This window comes from Helianthus annuus, chromosome 5 (genome assembly GCF_002127325.2).
Source record: "Helianthus annuus cultivar XRQ/B chromosome 5, HanXRQr2.0-SUNRISE, whole genome shotgun sequence".
Taxonomy (NCBI): Eukaryota; Viridiplantae; Streptophyta; class Magnoliopsida; order Asterales; family Asteraceae; genus Helianthus; species Helianthus annuus.
In genome coordinates, this window is record NC_035437.2 from 83430004 (window position 1) to 83435928 (window position 5925).

General features: G+C 32.8%; 1 long non-coding RNA gene across 5 annotated transcripts; it reads left to right on the top strand.

Moving 5' to 3' along the window:
- Positions 1–348: 348 nt before the first annotated feature.
- Positions 349–5300, top strand: LOC110940609. 5 transcript variants are annotated; one of them, XR_004893307.1, is made up of 9 exons: positions 459–752; positions 862–1087; positions 1542–1592; positions 1890–2207; positions 2427–2541; positions 2616–3415; positions 3666–3892; positions 4719–4787; positions 4979–5300. It is a non-coding gene; the product is annotated as an uncharacterized LOC110940609 (long non-coding RNA). The 5 variants fall into 5 exon arrangements; XR_004893309.1 differs by having other exon boundaries at positions 2154–2207; positions 3666–4787; XR_004893308.1 differs by having other exon boundaries at positions 2157–2207; positions 3666–4787.
- The last annotated feature ends 625 nt before the right edge of the window (positions 5301–5925 follow it).

The following is a 5925-nucleotide window of genomic DNA, read 5'->3' on the forward strand; positions in this document are numbered from 1 at the left end:
TACAAATATAATGTTGACTGTTTGGCCAAGTCAAACCAGGAGGATGGTTGACTTGGTCAAACATACAGTCAAACACTTAAACAAATACAACAAAAGACGTAAACACGACAGACAAAAGACATTGTTTTATACATTACAAAATACAGACAAAGTACAGACACAAGTGCACCAACAAACTTTTAATTTACAAACACACAAACGTATCCGGTAAAAAGGTAACCTCAAAATAACATACGCTAAATATTGTATTTCTTTCTTTTTTTTGTATATTTATTTTTATATTTTGTATAGGTTGTAGCTTCTGAAGGCATACGAGAGACCGGAGTAGTTGCAAGTTCTAGAGCTATAGAAATATATAGACTTGATATTCTAGCTCAAACGATCCAGGTTTCACCTAAATATCATCTTTCACATATGAAAGGGTTATATTATATGATCACATTCCTATCACTTTTTGATCATATATCTTCCCATTTTTATTTAAGTTATTACCGTGTGCTACAAGTAACATATTACTAGAGATGGCAAAATGGGTGGGTCGGATAGATTGCATAATGGGTCAAAATAAGGCACAAAACCCATAAGGTAAAAAGAAAATAATTAACTTTTTTTAATCTATTCAAACATGTTATTAATGCCAAAAGTTATTTCTTTTTATTTTCTAGACGAGCATTGTCTTTACATTAGAAGAAGGGCCGGGTGTTGTTTAAACCATTGCCGTGTTCGCTCTAAGGGAGATCAACTTATCAAAGGTGAGTTCTTTATTAACCCCTCCATTTAAAACCATCATTATAGAAAAATAAATAAATAAACTTGACTATCGATCAAATGTCTAAAATACCCCTCTAAATCTTTTCCAAGATCGATAGCCGGCCGCAAAGGAAACGTCCGCTCAGGATTGTTGATGGCAGCAACAAGGGTAGCGCCAAGTGAGTGCAACTATAGCCAGGTGGAAATTTAAGAATTTGAAAGTTCTTTTTTCTAACTCATTTTTGACTTCCACAGATACTTTGACTACCTATTTTACATTGACTTTGAAGCTTCGATCGCGGAGCCTCGTGCCCAATATTATCTAGGACATCTACAGGTACATCCTTTGTACTTCATCATATAGTCTAGAGGTGGCAATTTCGACCTGTTTACTTGAAAGGGGTCAGACTTGTGTTTTTAATCTCCAACGTTTTAAAGGATAATTTTTTTTTTAAAGTTGGGAAAAAAGAAGCATGTGGTCATGTTAATGAGTCAAAACTCGAAAGTGACCCACAATGTTTTAAATGCTCAAACGCTTTTATTCTAAAAAATAATTACTATACATATGAAATTCAAAAAAGTACAATTGTTCAAGGTTGGTCCAACTTGACTCGGTCTGTTTGGACTAGCGTATTTGCATTTTATGCAAACAAATCGAGAGAAGAGAAATCGAGAGAAGAGAGAGTGTAGCGGAGGTTGGAAGAAGCCAGACTAAAGAGCCACCAAGGACTTTGATAGTTGTTCTTTCATAAATTTTAACTAAGGGCTTTGATTTCAGTTTGTTTCTTTAGTCATGGATTGCAACTCTATGAAGAGAAATTGCAGGAGAAGAACGATTGGAGGTAAGTCTCTTTTTATTGCTTTGATTTTATTTGTTTCTACAGAAAAAAAATCCAAATTTTTACACAAGGAGGTTTTTTTCAATAATATGGTTTTTAGTTGATTTCATGGTGCGATTTTTTCTGTGATATTGGTTGCTCAAATGATCATATTGCTCTTGAGTTGTTAGTAACGTATATGAACTATAGTTATAGCTAGAATGAATGAGTTGTGTTTTATTTAGGATTTGATTATAGTGAGATTGTACATAAGTCGACTAATTTGAAAAAATAAATATTTAGGCTTCTTTGATGATTTAGATGTCTGAACTTCCAGCAATTCATTGGATAAAGTGTTCTACTCAATGTGCATTGAACTAACTAAAGATTGTCCAACTCCTTCATATCAACGGTTTTCATATTACAGCCAAATTGAAGGTTCACAGTTGTTGTAATAAGAGTGAAAATGACATTTCAGCAAGGAACTTTGTTGTGAAAAGATTGTTCAGCTCCTTAGTTTTGCTTTATTTATGGATGCCATTTACTTATATTTGCTGTTCAGCTCCTTAGTTTTGCTTTATTTAGCAGGTACACCCATCCTTTAATTAAATAACTAAACTTGCAATAGTTGGTTTAAAGGTATGTATATGTAACCATTTGATGCTTGTGCCCCTTGATCATTTTTTAAAAAATAAGCTAAAAAAAGTGCGGGCTTAGCCCACCAAAGACGTTTGACCTGTGTTTAAAAGGACCCTTCTTAACTTGAACCCGTTTGACCCGTTATCTAACCATCTCTGTTTAAGTTCCTTCTTTATTAAAGTTTTTGCTCGCTTCTTTTGTCCATTGTCTCTTACTCAGTCTGGTTTGGTGAGGGAACAACCATGGTGGGAGACAAGCCGCCACGAACAGTCACAACGACCATCATGGGAGCGAGAATAACAAGAATGGGTTCAATATCATCCTCGCCAATATGGTAATCTTCTTTTTTTTTTTGCAACTTTTTTTAGAAATAGACCAATATGTTAATCTATGTTAACGGTATTGTAGATGGTAAGTGTTGATGGAAAGTTGATGGTATGTTCACGCCCCATGTTTTCGACTACGCGGCAACGTACGGGTTTCCCACTATATATTAATACAACTTAAGGTGCTAACACTACTTTGGGGGATAAATTATCTATTAACTTCTCATAAAATATATTGTTGAAGGGTTGTTGAAGGTATGCACCTATTACTTCATCTCATTTTTATATTATAATATAATATAATATAATTTGTGGTTGATTTAATGTTGTTTTTGTTTTTACGCTGAATGGTTCTATTTGTCGTCTTGGCTTTGACCCATTTTTTATAAAACTAAGTTACGTATATAACTCATTTGACATGGTTAATTTTTTTTAATAAATATGGATATTAGCTTAGGTGAAACAAATGGTTCTATCCATTTTTTGCCATATAAAAGTGTTCATTTTCAGTTTCTTATCTTCCTAATAAGTGTGTTTTTTATTCTTCAATGAACGAGGTTGCAATACTAGAATATATACATCTGTTAGTTGAAACTATAGACCGTCATTTTGGCAGTGTGGTAAGTCTTACAACATGTAAACATCATAGAACTAGAGGTTGCAATATCTATTAGTTAACTTATGAATGACTTGATCCAGGTCGCGTTTTATCTCAACAGGTCAAATAAAAAATCAACTAAAAGGAAAAACAGGTCAAATGGGTTGACATGTAACATATTAGCGGAACCACCACTTTTCTTTTGATTCTATTGGATGTTTTGTTTCAACCTGATGAAGTAGAAAGGCCTAAAGTTGTTTTGGACATCTTCATGGGACCCTCAAGTAAGCTTTGTATAATACGATACTATGGTTCTCACGAGTTAAACTTAACTAAATTGATTGTGCAATTCTTTTATTTTATTTTTTTAATTTTAAAGATAAGCCTCAATATACGATATCGAATGTGAATGCTCTAACTTGATGTGTACAGATTGCATATCAACTTAATGGTTAAATTGAGACAGTGTATAATTCTATTAAATTAAGAATATCAAATTAGATCTAAGACTGAACGAGATCTTGATGTATACAGAAACCAATGTCCTCCGGTGGAGAAACCAATCAAGACAAGCTTGAAGCCACAAAGAAGAAGCTTCAAGAACTTCTGTTGACGACAGGTAACTCCGACTCAAGGTTACCGATTACAAAATCCTGCTCATAAACAGTGATGCGGTGACAATATCTGGTGGAAATGCACATTTATCCATGGATCAGGAGTGGGTGCTGTTAGAAGGGTTGCTGGAGCTGATTTTAGGAATGGTAATGGTTGATATGTTGCTTGCTATACATACAGTTGCCAAGGTGTTGCTTGCTATACATACAATTATGCAAGTTTTTATTTGAATTTTGGTCATTTAAATCATAATTTGATTACAATTAAGGTGTTAAAATGGGCAGCTTGAGTGTGTTGGTTTAACAGTTTAAAATGGATCCATGTCAAAGGTCAAAACGGGTCATTTTTTAGTACGGATTGAAACCTCTAATATTTACAATTATTCAAGGTTTTTTATAGACTTTGGTCACCCTAATCATAATTCGATTACAATTAAGGTGTTGAAATGGGCTGGTCAAGTGTGTTGGATAACTGTTTAAACTTGATTCAAGTCAACACGGGTCATTCTTTGGAACAGGTCGAACCCTCTATTATTTAAAACTATGAGTTTTTTTCTTTAGATTATGGTCATATTAATCATAATTCGATTGCGGTTTTTGCCCTTTTAGTAGGTATGTCAACGGGTACAACCGAATTATTTTTAGTTCTTTTATTTATATGGGGTGGGGGGGAGTTGTTCTTTTGGTTCTATCTTTTTTTTTTATTTACATGGGGGAGTTGTTCTTTTGGTTCATTCTTTTTTTATTTATATGGGGGAGTTGTTCTTTTAGTTCATTCTTTTGGTTCAAAGAAACATCTCTTAACAATGTGTTTATTCTTCCTTCACTGTGGACCTCTCTCCATTAGAGTATTAGATTAAATTCCAAAGAATTATGTAAGATTTATGTGAATTGAAATTTTAATTCTTTGTTTATTGTTATATGTGATAAAAATACTTCATATTTTGTGATTGTTGTTGTATATCAAAACCAGCAAAGCTGAGAGGAGTCATTCATTCCTCATGGTGATCAAAAGAGAGACAAGGAATTTTTTTTGTTAGAGGTATTGTACTACACCAACATGCTTCCTATTTTGTGATTACTTTTATATATCAAAACTAGCAAGTAAAAGCACCTCAAATTAGATTGTCTAGACAATATAGACCCTCTACACACTTCAATGATTAAGTCGGTATATCATATTATATGTTTTCAGGTTATTTTTTTGAACCTCTATTTTTCCTTTGTTTTCAGGTTGTCTTGCATTTATACGGTGGAAATAAAAGCCACATGAGCCGGTAGGAGCGTTTTTTAGCTTCTTGATTGTGTTTTTTTAATGCTAGAAGCATAAAAGAAATGTCCTTTGGGGTTAGTTTTGTAATTTATGATGTCATTAGTCTTATACTCAAAAGGAAGAGTAGGCTATTTAAGCTACTTTTCTTATAATATTTATTAGAAGGTAACACTTACAATAAAAATTAAGGGAAGAATGAGGGCATTATTATCATGTATATTTTTGACTCATGAACTTTTCAAATCATCATAGTTTATTCAAGCACAATTTTGATTGTTAAAATGGTAGAATTTGTTCAATACACTGATAAAAGAAGCCATCTTATGGACCTTCTTCATGCTCAAATAATCAAAGTTATAAAAAAATAATTAAAAAAATGAAATCTATCCGGGTTCTAAAAATTGCTATACATTTGTACAATAACATCTCAATATCTATAAAAAATGAATCAAAACATATTTACCTAAGTAAGAAAAATCATATTTTATACGTTTATATTGAAAAGTTCTTTCATTACAAAGTTCATCTCATTGCCAACATATATTATATGTTTGTGTTAAGCCACCCGCGAAACTCGCGGGATCTTAGGCTAAAAGAAAAAGATATATATTATGCAAACAAATGAAAGCAAAAACCATTGCATATTTGCATGCCCATTAGAAGCTTTAATGGCAACAACATCTAATAAGTTAAATAACAATCATGTTGCGTTATTGTCCAAGTGCACTAGAAGAGACAAGACATTAATAACCATTACATAAAAAAATAAAATATTAATAGGGTTTAGCCTTAGGGTTTAAATTTAGGGGTTAGCTTTAGTGCTTAGGGTTTAGAGTTTTTGGTTAGTGTTCGACGAGCCGATTTCAATGTTGCTGGAATGAGCTTAATCGGAGTTCGTTTGACATGA